Raw genomic sequence first — 14,341 nt, 5'->3', positions numbered from 1 at the left:
CTTCTGACCATATGGATCTCCAGATCCTCCTGTCTACCCTCCTTGATCCCAGGCATCACTCTGATTTTGTACACCTGCAATCTACTGTACAGATTCTACCCAGGCCTCCAGAGAGGTTCTGCCTCTGCCCCTACTTGGACCTTTTGATTCAAAGGTGTGTCACATCTATGACATCTTCACGCATTGTTCTTAATCTGGTTTCCGTTAAAATGTGATTTAAAAGAACAACACTGCAACACAAAGAATAGGAATGAACAACATTTTCTGTCTAGAGCTGTTTCCCTATGAATATATCTGTTGTGAAAGAGAGTAGTCTGGCCAGTGACAAGGGCATTTTTTTTTCAAAAGTGCAGACAAAATGTGGTATGCATTTTTTAAAGCACAGAGCAAGTAGGGTTGACATTTGCTTGCTTCATTTTTTTATGCTGGTTTCTAAATGTTACTGCCACTATGACCAATGGCAGGAAGGTTATGCTACAATACAATTTCAGTTTAACTGCAGCAAAACTAGCAAAGGTGTTTATCTCTGTGTGAACAGTGTTTTCAGGCACTGTAAATTTGTCAAGGAAGTTGTCTGTTAATAACAAGATTTCTGAGGTTATCAGGCGGACAATCAGTAATTTATTCATATAATGCTGAAATTCTACACCACCTGCAGCACCTCATAACACCTGATGAAATTAGATTTCTCTGAACTCTTGGTAAGACATGTACCATAGCTACTTGTTGAGATGATTGGCTCTTGCTGTAAATAAATGACCAGGTTGAAAAACACATTAATTTTGTGAGGTTAAAATGTTCATGTTTTTTTTTTTCTAAAGGTGTGTGTAGTATGCAATATGCCATGTCTTCAGTAAAATTGTTACATCACTTTAAAATCTTACCAGTGTCTTCTTTTTGTATCTACATGATTCCTTTCATCATCCACGTGCAATGGTCTCATGCAGTTGCTTTTAAAGTATTTGTTTTTGCACTGGATAATCACAGCTAATTGCATCCTCATGTCCAATTATGTATATTGCTGTCATATGATCCCTGATGTTAGATAGCAATTTGAATCATTCTTTTTTCTCTGCAGTCCACCATAAATATAAAATGCATTTATTTATGCATATTGCATTCAACCTGGGGGTGGCCAATGGCTGCCTTCAAACTGTGTTAATGTCTTTGGCTAACTATGCAAATCTTAAAACATACCCATATATTATATATGAGATGCTAGATGTTAAATGCACTTGCATTTTTTCCATTTGTAAGATGAGCTGAGCAATAAAGCACTTTGAGATTAGTCTGTAATGAGAAGTGCCATATAAATAAGATGTGCTTTTAAAATTTATTAACAATAACAGCACAACAAAAATACATATAGTGGTGGAAGCATGGGCAGTAGACTAGACTTTATAATATTGCCAGAGCTCATGAAAACATTACTAGAAATGTCACTATATTTTTCATCAACTTTTTCCATCAATAACCAATGAAATTTGTGCATACCTTAACCAACCAATTGGGAACACCTGCAAAATACATTTACTTCAAGTAAATACCTGACATTTAAAAGGAGTGCTTGAAAGTAACAGCTCAGAGTGTTTAACACTAGAAAGGCCATCAATTTTAAAGCATCCATTTTTAGAGATGAAATTACTGTGCCACTGTCGAAGAGATAAGGTTGCCCATTCAAGACTTTTCCTGAATATTGACATTTAACACTCACATTCCACTTTGAAAAGGATGATCACAAACAAAACTTGTAATCTCTTCAAGTGTAATAGTCAAGTTCACATAAAAGGACAACTTCTTAATACAGTGGTTGTCTGTCAAGTTGCACCAGCCAAAGCAGTTTAATTTTTAAAATGGCATCCTACCTTTTTGATAAATTGTCCCCTTTTGGAAAGCAAAGTACCTGAGGTTTCATTTATCCTCATGTGTAGAGAAGTACATAGGCTTTTTTTTGTCTAATGCATCAATCATCCATATGATTAAAGGTTTCCATATCAGCTTGAGTAAATGCCCTATTGTTTTCAGGACATCAACATGCTTGGAAGTTTAGCATGAAACAGTGCCCCAAACTCATTGTATTTGTCTCAACAAAATCGATTATTTGACTTTACAATCCACTGAGGACCTCATCATCAGTTTATGTATTGAGTCTATGCAATAAAACATCTTTAGATTAGATTTTCCTGTGCAGGAAGTTCTGTCCATTATTTAAAAATAATGACACACTGTCTAGGAAGCACATCACTTTCATTTCTTACAATATCTTAACTAGGCAGTTGTCTCTGTAGTATCATCTTTCAGCCACAAGGAAATTCCTACACACAGAAATTTGTGTGATGGTAAGAATGTTTTTAGAAGACCTTTCAGGAATAATATCTTTTAAGAAATTGTACATTATCTGATCTTTTAAGAAACTGCATATTATGGATAGCAGTGACCTTATGCTACCTTAGGAAATAATTTGTATGCATGATTGATAAATGAGACCTCATGCCATCCATCAGCTGATTTGTTTGAAAAGGGCCTGTCAGTGCAACAACCTACCCCATTCACTGTGTCTGCCTGCTTTCTAATTGGCAATTAGTTGGTTTTGAAAGGCACAGGACCTAGTGCCCATCTAAGGTTTCATTTTTGATAATCACATTGACTTTTCACCACTTCGCCTACATTGATCCTTGAGTTTCTGAGTAGTACAGTCCGTACAAAAACTTGCTGCCTTGACCAATGAAATCCATTCTGTTTGAGATGTGGCACTGTACAGACTGTGTTAGGCAAAAGAAAATAATGTCAGGCACCATGTTGTAACAAAAACACCACATATCTGTATGTACACTAAATATTAAAGACATTTGTGAAAGGCCACTTTGTGTTAAAAAAAAATAAACATATCTGTGGTTTTAATAGATATTCATTTTGATTTATGAAGCTTATAACACCAGTTATGGTCATTATGCATATGTGAAGATCTTGCTTGGTTGGGTGCTGTATCCATGTGACTCAATTTAATTGTAATTAATTTTAAACTTGAAAAGTGTGATAAAATCTTTTAATTTCATGAAATATTTTATGCAACTTATATATTGGTGTTGTAAGAAGTTGTATGGGCTTCGCTGGCTGAATGGAATTCTTCATGCAAATGTCCAGTGGAACAGATTCTAACAAATCTTCAGAGATGTACATTCTGGTGTCACAATACCTAGTTGGAAGAAAAATACAGACAGATTTGCAGAACAGCAGGAAGAATGATTTTCAGGGCAGTGATTGCTGGTAATCTTAACTCAGTATGTGCCAATTAAGCTTTGAAACCATGAGGGACTTTTTAGGTACAGTCAGAGATTGAGCATGCCTATTGCTGGCTAGAGCCAGTTATGTGAATTTAAATTCTGTGTTGTAAATTTACTTCACTCTTAGTGCTGGTACCATCATTCTCCCTGGCTAGCAAGATAGCAGCCAAATCCTAGACTATGTTACCCAGGTCTCCTATCAATATGACCACATTAAGAAAGATGCGCATCTGTTTACTGATGAATGGCAAATTGCAACCATTTTTTTGCAAAATATTGAGAGCAACATTGATATTTACACTAATTTGTTACAGTGAAGGTCATTACAATCATAATAAAATGCAATTTTCGCAGATATAGTCTATTAACATTATTAATAGTTATTGTACCCTCTGCAAATTCCTTTTGCTCAGTTCTTTTTGTGGTATTTGTTGACTGTCATTTATCTGTCATATATATCTGTCATATATCTCTGGTCATTCAGTTGATACCACAGGGCCTCAAGATGAGAATTTTAGCATCTTGCTATACAATGGCGTCGTTAAGTCCGATCATCATCATCCACTATAGCCCCAAATATTTTAAGCCCTGCCCCAAATATTTTCGCCCTGAAAAAGGAGGTGTTTGTAGCAAAACAACAGACAGAGCGGAACTTGACTTGCAGTGCCGAAGGTGTGATAATATTTATTTATTATAAGGGTAGATATAACCTGCCCAACCTACCAATGCCGATCTCCCTTCAAAAAAAAAGACAAGCCCCAGGCAAACTTGACTTAGCCCCTGATCTTTTCAATAGCTAGAAACGCTCCCGTTGCTATACAAATACCATTAGGGATATTTTATTGGCACAATGTGAATGCTAAAACAATTACTGCTACTTACTTATGTTTGATCAGTTTGATGCTCATTTGGTATGTTAATTGTAGGTCTGTACCTATGCTCTTGTTGCATATTGCTCCTGTGACAAGCATTCAGTATATCTTGCCATAACGGCCACATTCCAGATAACAGCATCTGCCAGCTAAGTAAATTAGTAATCACACAAGGCAATTCAACAAAAAGTGCTTCAAGTGTTGAATTATGGGCCTTCTTTACAGAAATGCCATATGAATGACAAGTACCTTTACTTGAGTCTTGCTAACCCAGTGGTTGGACTAAACCCATTTTCAGCACTCAGGTCGGTTGAACACATGAACGTCAGAATGTATGTATCAAATGTATGCCACGTAAGCTGCCTGTAGTTTAAATTGTTTTATTTACCGCGTGGTCATGTTTGCATTCATGCATCCTTGACAGCCGGAACCAGTCTCAACCATAAGTTGCAATAGTAAAACCAGACAGCAAAATGCAGTGCATAGCAAATATGGGCTTGAGAATGACAAAATTGTTTACAATAAAAATCATGCTACTGTGGGTTCTTCTTCGAAATTCCTACTGTGCGTTTCTTAGAAATTTCCATCAAGAATGCACACTGTTCAAAACAGATAACTGCAAAGCTGTTTCCACCCCCCAATCCTCTTTCTCTCTAAAAAAAAAAAAAAAAAAAAAAAAAAAAAATAATTTCAATGTGATTAGTTCAGGCACTCAGTCTGAAAGCCTGTACATAATGTTCACATCATTTTCACACCAAATGTCGTGGCAAATAACAGCAGCCCAGTCCCAGCTTGTGCTGAATGCCTCTGGCATTATCCTCCTGCGGTCGCCAAGATGGAATTCCAGGGGATGATTACAGCACAATTTTTCAGCATCAGCTGCATTGTAGATCAGAAGAGTCAACAAAGGAAGAGCATGGAGGTTTAGGAACATTTCAATTACTATTTATACAGACAATAAATGTCCAGATTATAGCAGACTACCTCAGCCTTTAGCCTACTGGGAACCTCATTTTACCTTCTTTATGTGTTCCCTCCCTCCACACACAAATAAGAGGAACAGAATTTTGAGCACATTACATTTGCTGCAGACCTCAGACTAATTCCATATTGTTAAATATCATTACCTTATGCTGGGACAACAAATTACTCAGGTCTACACTATTAAACAGGGTTCCAAAATCTCAAAAAATGGAAGGGAGATTTGTTGATGGAAATTACCTTCACTTCACTGACATGACATGCTTAAAGCAATTATGATGCAAAGTTGGAGAGGAAAGAAAGTTTCTTGAGTATATAAACTTTCCAAGTGACAGTAAATACATAAACTTACAGCTGCACGGTGTGCTGTGTTGAATCTGGTAATCATACTCTTTCTAAAAGAACATATTAAAGGGAAAATTTTAATTCCATTAATTTTTTCAGATTTTTGATGGACATTGGCAGCTTAGCAGATTGACAATGACACTTTGGTATTGTAACTTTTGACTTACTGTAGGCTGCCTTAATGAGTACCTGGCACTGCTGTATTCCTGCAGGAACCTCAGAAGTATGTTGCATAAGATTGCCTTAAAATCTTGCCACAAAATTTAGTGTTAGTGATGACTATCTGCTTGGTACTGCAAAGTAGCCAGACCACTACCTATATAGGTATTTGTTACAGATGTATCTAGCGGTAACTAGAGCATCCCATTGCTAAGATACTATTATACTTGATACTATTGTGATGTTTTAGATAAAATATTGACTCTCATGGGCACAAACTGTCCTTTGAGCTAGGCTGTAGGCTGACTGACATTTACTAGCTTGCTTTGATCTATTGTTTTGAAACTCCAGTCCATGAAAAGTTATGTGATGATGCAACATAACTTAAAATATCTTTACTATTGTTTTTTGAAGCAGAAAGAAGAACAATAAATAAGGCATAATGTTACCTCGCTAAAATGCATATTATAACTCCTGAGCTAACTGTAAATGGTAGCTAGCTGGGTCACATGTTTGCATTTATTACAATAAGAATGGGTGAAATTAGAATATGCTATTCCATCATGAATTAATAAAACAAGAGAGCAGTAGGTGGGAACTAGCCCTGTAGCCAGCCAGCTCCCACCTTGTAAAAGGGGGTTTCTGTGGCTAGCTAACAGACCAGACTACATATTTGATTCTAACCATCAAACTAGTCATGATTGCTAATTGAATTGCAATTGCCCTTACTGAATCATCAAAACCATTTCTAGGAGGAACAGTCTGAACACAAGGTCAATGGGGCAGGCAACTTGCAAGTGAATTTAAATGTGATAAATTTAGCAAAGTGTCATATTTACGACAGACAAGAAAACATTACATGAAAGACAATGAAAACTTCAAAATGGCAACAGGACCTAAGCAATTACCATGACTAGAGCCCTCAGTTGTTTTTCTTTTTTTTTTAACTTGCTTTCACTTGCATATACTTCAGCCCTTTGACACCAAGAGGTCAATACAGCCTTTTTTCAATTCATTTGTTAAACAATTGTCAGATTAGAACTACCTAATCAACAGGTGATGAATTAATTGCCACCAATTAAGTGCAAATGAAAGTTATGCTTAGCTCCACAGACAGTGTGGATGTGTGGGAAATATTGTGCAGGGGCATGCTCCTTTGCTCCTTTTGTGACGAGCAATGGGAAGATAAAATGTTTTACCTGGAGGATTATGTGCAGTTAACAAATAAACTGGTAGGGCCTGAATAACATGGACATGGTGACTGTCATTTCCACAGTTAAAGTGAAAACCCAGGGCTCTAAATTTTCTGATTAAATTTTATCATGGGCAGCTCTTTTTCAGTATCCTCCATCGTTGAATGACAATATGGCATGAAAATTTCCATGAGAACTGACGCATTTTTCAGCATTGGCAGAAGTGGTGCCTTCTGTGATAGTCTTGGAGACAATTTTTTAGGGTATCCCAGAACAAACTCAAGGATATTGCACTTTAAGAATGGCACAATTAGCCACTAATTGCACAATTAGTCAGGTAATTGTGCTGATTGTTTAAACACTATTGATAACTGAGCGCCTATAGCAACACAAGGAGGGTAGCAATTGAAATACAGGTTTAAATCAGGTCATATGGTTTTTTTTCTTTCAACATGATTTTATATAAATCTTTCACATTAAAAATACCAGAGGTTATTCAAAAGTTCATGACATATAAACATAAGGAAATTACTGATATTTTGGTCATTTAAGTTTTAATTTCACCAATTAAATAAACCAAAAAAAAAACCAGAATACCTTCATAATGCTTCCATGTAATGTAATGCTGAAAACATTTATATAAACAATTTCACAGGAGTTCAAGCTTATGTTAAGCTGTTTTCTATCTAGTGGTTTGGCCCTGAACAAAAATAGTCTAGTGTACTTCCAACATTTCCTTACACAAGTTCCCCATTTTGTTTTTTGTTTTTTTGGGGTGCATGGCAGAGGCAATACATGGCAGTCTCCTGTGATGGATCTGGAGCCCAAGTTCATTCACAGTTTCCAAGTCCCTAAACCTTTCAATCTTCAGTACAAAAGGGAACACTGGCTGCTCTGTTTGGCCCTTTTGTGTGTGAGATCGGCACCTGGTCCAGCTTCGAGCTGAGAGCTGTTTCCCATTTCTTCTTGCAGCATTACGTTGCTTTTCAGAAACCCACTGGCAGTTAGCGTTATGCAAATTCCCCAACAATAATTTTGGTGGGGGAAACATATTTCTTGTTATACCAAGCATGATTTCTGAAGGTTAATGAATTCTATTTCTCTCTGCAGATTTAGTTGTGTAGTTTGTCATGCTTCTTAAGACACTGTGTTACGAAAGCAACTCATACATAAACATTTGAATCCTAAGGGTTATTCCTCTTAAATACCAGGTAAGAATATCTTCTTGTTAGAGTAATCACTGAAGCTGTAATCTTATTATATCAAAATATTTCAATTAGCACATTTAATCAATTACCATTCTGCTATTCAAACTATCAACAAAAGCGAAATTTATACACTTTGTGTATAAATATGCAAACTATTCCATTTTAGTCAATCTTCCTCTCAAATTTCATATGCATACCAGCCCATAGTCAGATGATTTTCTGTATTTGAGAAAAACACTATAAAAGTATGCATGGTAGCAGCGATTGATAGGTCAGCTATTTTAAACTATTAGAGTTAATACTTAAAATTCTTTCATGAATTGTAAGTCAGATTAATGTCATATTTAGAATATTGTATCTTGGGGATACTTCCTACCTAGCTTGTGAAGGAAAACTTAAGGTGTGGAAAACACCACCAGGTGCTAATGAAATTTCAGATGTGGATTATAAGGGGAATCTGGAACATTTTTACATTCAGTCTATGAAATAACTACAGTTTTAATTTAGCTTTGCATGAACACTATGTATTTTATACTTTCTTTTAAAAAATGGCAGAAAAAAGAGAAAGAAATCACAATAATAAGAGTTAGCCAGAAAAAAATAGTTGTTGAGCAGTTCTGTGCTGATGGAAAGTTAGATGACTTCAAAGTTTTAAAGCTGGGAGAAAGAGAAAAGGGTTAGTTGTTTTAATGACAGACTCTCCCTGTTCAAGTGAGGAGTGGGTGAGCTGTCCTGTAAAGGCCTACAGTCCATCCCTCATCATCGTTTTGTTTTCATCCATCAAGCTTACAGCCATCCTGCTGCTGGTCTCTCGTGAAAAGGGAGAGTTGTCAGACATGGTAGAAGTCATGACTGCAGTTCTGGTTGAGACACGGGGAGATACAAAAAGGAGAACAGCGAGCACAGTGTTACTAACATTTTTTACCTTTGCATCATCTTTTATGAGACTAACATACCAATTGTGTAATAATGAAGTAGGATAGATAATTCTGATGTGGGAAACATCAACAACTGTGACATGGGAAAGACTTACAAGCTACAGCACTATATTATTTATCATATATTATTTATCATGGAATATATATAATATATTTATCATACTATAGCAGGAAACATAATTGTCCTCCATGATAAATAATGCTTCTACTGATAATAAGCAATTATTTTGGAAGCAGCTAAAAGTACCTTCGGTTGCATGGTCTCTGTACTCAAACTTTGACAAAGACCTTGTCTGACTCATGTGTTCCTGCAAAAGCCTATGGGCCTGATTAGTGTAGTCAATGCCAGTTACTTCCTAGAGACCTGGAGCCTAATATTTAGTGCAGGAGTTTTGGATGGTGAGGTGGATAGTATTAATATTGATACTTCATTGCAAGTTGAAAATACTTAACATTTTTTTTCCATAAATGCATGGAATAAACCACATCAGCACATATTCTTTCAGTGTATATGCATTGTTTGAGAGTGGTAATGAGGTAATAGGAGTGGAGGCTTATCACACACAACAATGGAGAAACATTGGGAAAATACATGCTTACAATACACAACTAACATTAAGTGATGGACAGTGGCAAACAACCTAAACACAAATCATGTATAATTTACTTCCTCAAGAGTTCTACAGTCTAATTTTAAATATGATAGACAAAGGAATCTTACCCTTTGTAACACTGGGAATTTGAAATTTCAAAGGATGCAGCATTAAAGATGGAGATTTGGAGGTTTCCAGAAGTATAGAGTGAGGGAACATGGATTATAAGTATACAGGGCTTAGGCAGAATATCCTAAAATATACAGAGTACATGAATAACACATGTTCCACAATTGGGTTGAAGAGTATCAACTGTTCTAGTTTATGAAAGTAACAACAATTACATTTAAATGCTGTGGCTGTGAATAGGAGATGCTTTGTCTAAATGTATATCAAACAGAAAACCGGAATAAACATGCTTATGCAACTGGGCAATATGAAACAGCAGGAGGGTGTAGCAACATGTACAGATGGGGCAAAGGATATTGCTGGCAACAAGAAGGGCCTTTAGGCTTTTTATAAAAGGGCCAGATGCTATGTGGACACGCTGTGTGCACTGTCAAAGCTTCCACGGATTAAAGTTTCTTCTTGTTTTTGCTGAAATCATGAAATCATGCCGCAAACTACTGTGACTTTGTAACTAGCATATGTGAAATTTCAAAAAAAAAAACAGCTGAGAAGAGATAACATTATGATGTTAAACTGTATGAAGAATAAAGACAACAAGAAGACATTGCTACACCAAATTCTATAAATGTTTCTAAAGAGCATTTTATGATGCAACATTGGTCCTGTGTTTAGTAATGATATATGATTTAGACTGATCAGGGATATCATCAGCAAATACAGTCACATTGCAATTACACATGCTGTGAAAAGAGTCATTTGAACCAGATTTGGGTCGTTGAGCATGAATAATGATTCATGGAAGTTTTATTTATTTATTTATTTGTTTACTTATTTACTTACTTACTTACTTACAGCTTTCCATTTAAAATATACATTATATGTTCTTTCTTCTTTCAGGCTGGAGTTACCAGAGTACATCTGATGCATGAAAGAAACTCTACCAACTGCTGGGCTATCCAAGGGCTACTTATTCTGATTAAATATCAAATTCCCAATTTAAAAGCATTGAGTGGCACAATTAAACCTCTTATAACCTACCCCCTATAAGGCGTGAAAAACATTTTCTATTAGAATGTAAAATTCCACATGAAAAAATCCTGACTGTATTTTTGCTGGACTCAAATACATTATTCATGTTTCTTGGCAAGAGGTGGAAATCATCACTGAGTCATTCCTGGTAAACAATGTACAGTCAACATTTTAGTACATCCAGAAAATTCTACAGGAACTACAGGAACAGAAACGTCAATAAATAATGGAAAGAAAATATCCACAATGGGGCAAAGTCACTAGGCTCTAGTGACTGGAGTGTAGTGAATAATGAACAGAAAACAGGACAGACACTACCTCTCTCCTACATTCTGTCAATTATTGGATAAAGTTACTTTCCACCTGTCACTTCCTATATTCCTGTAGACCCTATCCCCACATAAATTTTATTATATAAATATAAATACAAATATAAACATAGAGATCATGAGTCATACTATTATGCTGGAAACACAGGACATCTGTTCAATCATATGAGCAAAGAAAATTTAAAGGCAACTGGGATAGCCGTCTTCATTTCTCCAACCCATATAATATTCCGCTTTTGATGCATACTCACATCTTGCCAACCCATCTCATGTAAGAGAGAAAGAGATGCCTCTGTGATTTTAATATAGTACAAAATCTACCTCAAGCCATTGTATAACCCTCCACACAGGATTCTCAATCATGATTTTCCCTTAGAGATCCCCTGCTGAACACTTTTCTGAAAACCATTTTATTTCTTCCCTTTCTCCTTTTAGCCTGCAGCCTCCCAATTAACCCACTCCTGTGTTTCCCTCCATGAATCAGTTGCCTCCAACTCACTCTGTCCTGTAACCTTTCTCTGTTTTTTCAATGCTTGTCTCAGATCATATTTTTTGTTTATCTCTGTCTTCTAATCATTATGTTTTCTATTGACTTGAATCTAGATCAAATTGCTCCCAGTAACCAATCAGCGGGTGCTCAAAATTCTCCCACAAGATCCATGGAAGGAAGTCAGTGTTGACTTCTTTGGTCCACTGCCCTGCAGCGACTGCTCTCTAGTTAGTCTGGATGAATACTTGTTCACTGTAATGGCCTCATCAACACTTACAAATGGAGTAAGCTCTCCTCCTGAAGTCATCTTATTAAAAGCCAGCATTCTGCAAGAAGTGGGACAACACTATAGCCCCAATTACCAGATGTGCATCTTTGACCACGCATCTGTAGACTTGCCCCATCAAGGGCAAAATAATGAAACAGAAGTTTCCCTTAATAATACTTTTAAAAATGCCTACAGACAGAACATCTACCTCTTTTTAGCAAATGTAGCTACAGTAGCACTTTTGTTTTAATGCAGTCACAATTTCCCATTGCAGATTTAAATATGTGGTACTTTAATAAATTTCATTACAAGGTAATCCAGTCTTTGTTCCACTAAATTTGTGCACTGCATTGCCAGCATGTAATCAAATAACCAATAAAAATGACCAATTACACTCAGTAACCGTAAAAAATGTTCAGGGTTTGCAGTCATAAATGTTTGTAGTAAGGCAAGGACTATTTTAAATGTAGTGAGGAGAACAAGTTCAAAAAAGAGTGTGGCATGTTTGAATAAGTAAAAACATTCCACATTTATGTCAATTTTTAGTGCTGTTCAATAAAAAACACTTAGGAGTTGCCTCACCAAGCATATAGTAGTTGACATAATATTGATTGCTGTAGTAAAGAAGAACTCTTCGTAATTTTTTCCCCTTGCTATCTGGTACGCAATCTTAGACTGAAGTTAATTCAATTTGCAGGAATGCAGAGTCTTAATATACAATTTTCTAACTATGAACAACTTCTACTTTCAAATGAAGATTATGAATGAAGCATGAGATGGCCTTGCCTAACCTCAGAATGATTTTTTTTTTCAATCAACGTACTGTATATGGCCTATCAAATCCAACAGACAAGTCTTCACCCATCCAATTGTAATGTAGGTTCACCAATTTGAAACATATATCCTGGTTTTAGTTCTATAATGAAAAAATATTTTGGCAAGAATTACTCTATCATATATTAATTCAGATTCTCCAAGTTTATATTACTTTTTATTCAATACCTTTGCAATAAGGCACAATTTAATAAACTAATTTGATTCCCTACTTGCATGTGTCACCATTTTGTTTATCATGTATGTAGTACCTGACCTTGAAACCCACCATTGTTTTGGCTCTCTCAATAGAATTCCATGAAAATATCCAAGTGGCTTTTCATTGTTCTTTTTCTGGCCAATTAACATACTGCAAAAAGCAACTGAAATTTACCCACTCTGTTTCTTCTTCTGTATACAGCAGTTATATATTGAAGTAGGTGGTTTCCAATCTGGGTCCATGCAGTGCCACATGTGCTTGTAGTTTTTGTTCGTTCCAAACCATTAATTACATTTGTACAGTAATTGAATCAACTGCTATGCTCAATTAATCCAAGGGGCATTGTGCACAAGTTAACCATTAAGTAATGATTTAGGAAGACCTTGAAAAGCAGCAGAATTGTAGAGCTCAAGGGGCGGGGTTGTCTAACCCTTTCCATTACATGCTACTCATATTAGAACACTTAACATCACATTATATCGTCTAATGATGGAATATGCTACATGTAATAAATCCCATGACAATTTCATCCCTTGCCCCAAGTGTTGAAAATATTCTGATGGTACTCCTACCATGAGCCAATGCCTTGCCAGATTAGGGGATCACTTAAATTATACATTTACAATACATACCAGAGAAGTCTCAGGGGCTTCAAACTGATTCAGAAAATTAAGAAATCTTTATTCCCTGCACAATGGTTGCTTATTAGGGCAGAGCTCATAAGTCAGAGTTGTTAAAAGTGAGGGACTGTCCCTTTTTTGGCTGAATTTCTGCTTAGTTGATGTATTTCCAGAGCCTGAGATAACTGTGACATGAACAGCAAGGTTTGAAACTCTCAGCAGCCAATAATAATTAACAGCCCGGAAACTCAGTTGATGATGTTGCATTCTCTTTCACAGTGTTGCTTATTAAGAAATAATGTAATGCTCTCATCAGATTAGCTTGACAGCACAGTGTGATTGTCCAGTGTTTTATACATTTAAAACCCCTATTTGGTGCATTTTAAGCAAAGCTGTACATTGTGTGAGTTACTTGTGTGAGATAATTTAGCACATTTATCAGACCATCTGTTTTCTTTGCATTGCTAAGCAGAGAATATAAACAGCACACATATATACAGTACGTGAAACCTGATTTAGCTCATTATAAATAAATAAATAAATAAATATACAAAGATCTTTCACACTAAGTATAGACAAAACTGTCAAGTGTCAGGCTAATTAAAATATTATCTTTTGTCTCCCCCCAGATTACTCTCCTACAAAGACATCACTTCAGTGGCAATATTGAGCAGTCTTCGTCTTGAGTGAATATTTACCTGTCGTAATGACTTTCTGCCTCTGCATCAGTAAATGCTCCCGCCTGAGCCTCGTCATCCTCTGCTTCAGTTTAACAGTCATCACCACACGCAGCACTGCCAAGCAAATTATGTCCAAAGAAACATCTCCTGAATTCCCCATTTCACCCAATTTGTCCGCTGCCGATGCATT

The sequence above is a fragment of the Megalops cyprinoides genome, chromosome 2 (genome assembly GCF_013368585.1).
Source record: "Megalops cyprinoides isolate fMegCyp1 chromosome 2, fMegCyp1.pri, whole genome shotgun sequence".
In the NCBI taxonomy this organism is placed as follows: Eukaryota; Metazoa; Chordata; class Actinopteri; order Elopiformes; family Megalopidae; genus Megalops; species Megalops cyprinoides.
Note: the sequence above shows the minus strand (reverse complement) of the source record.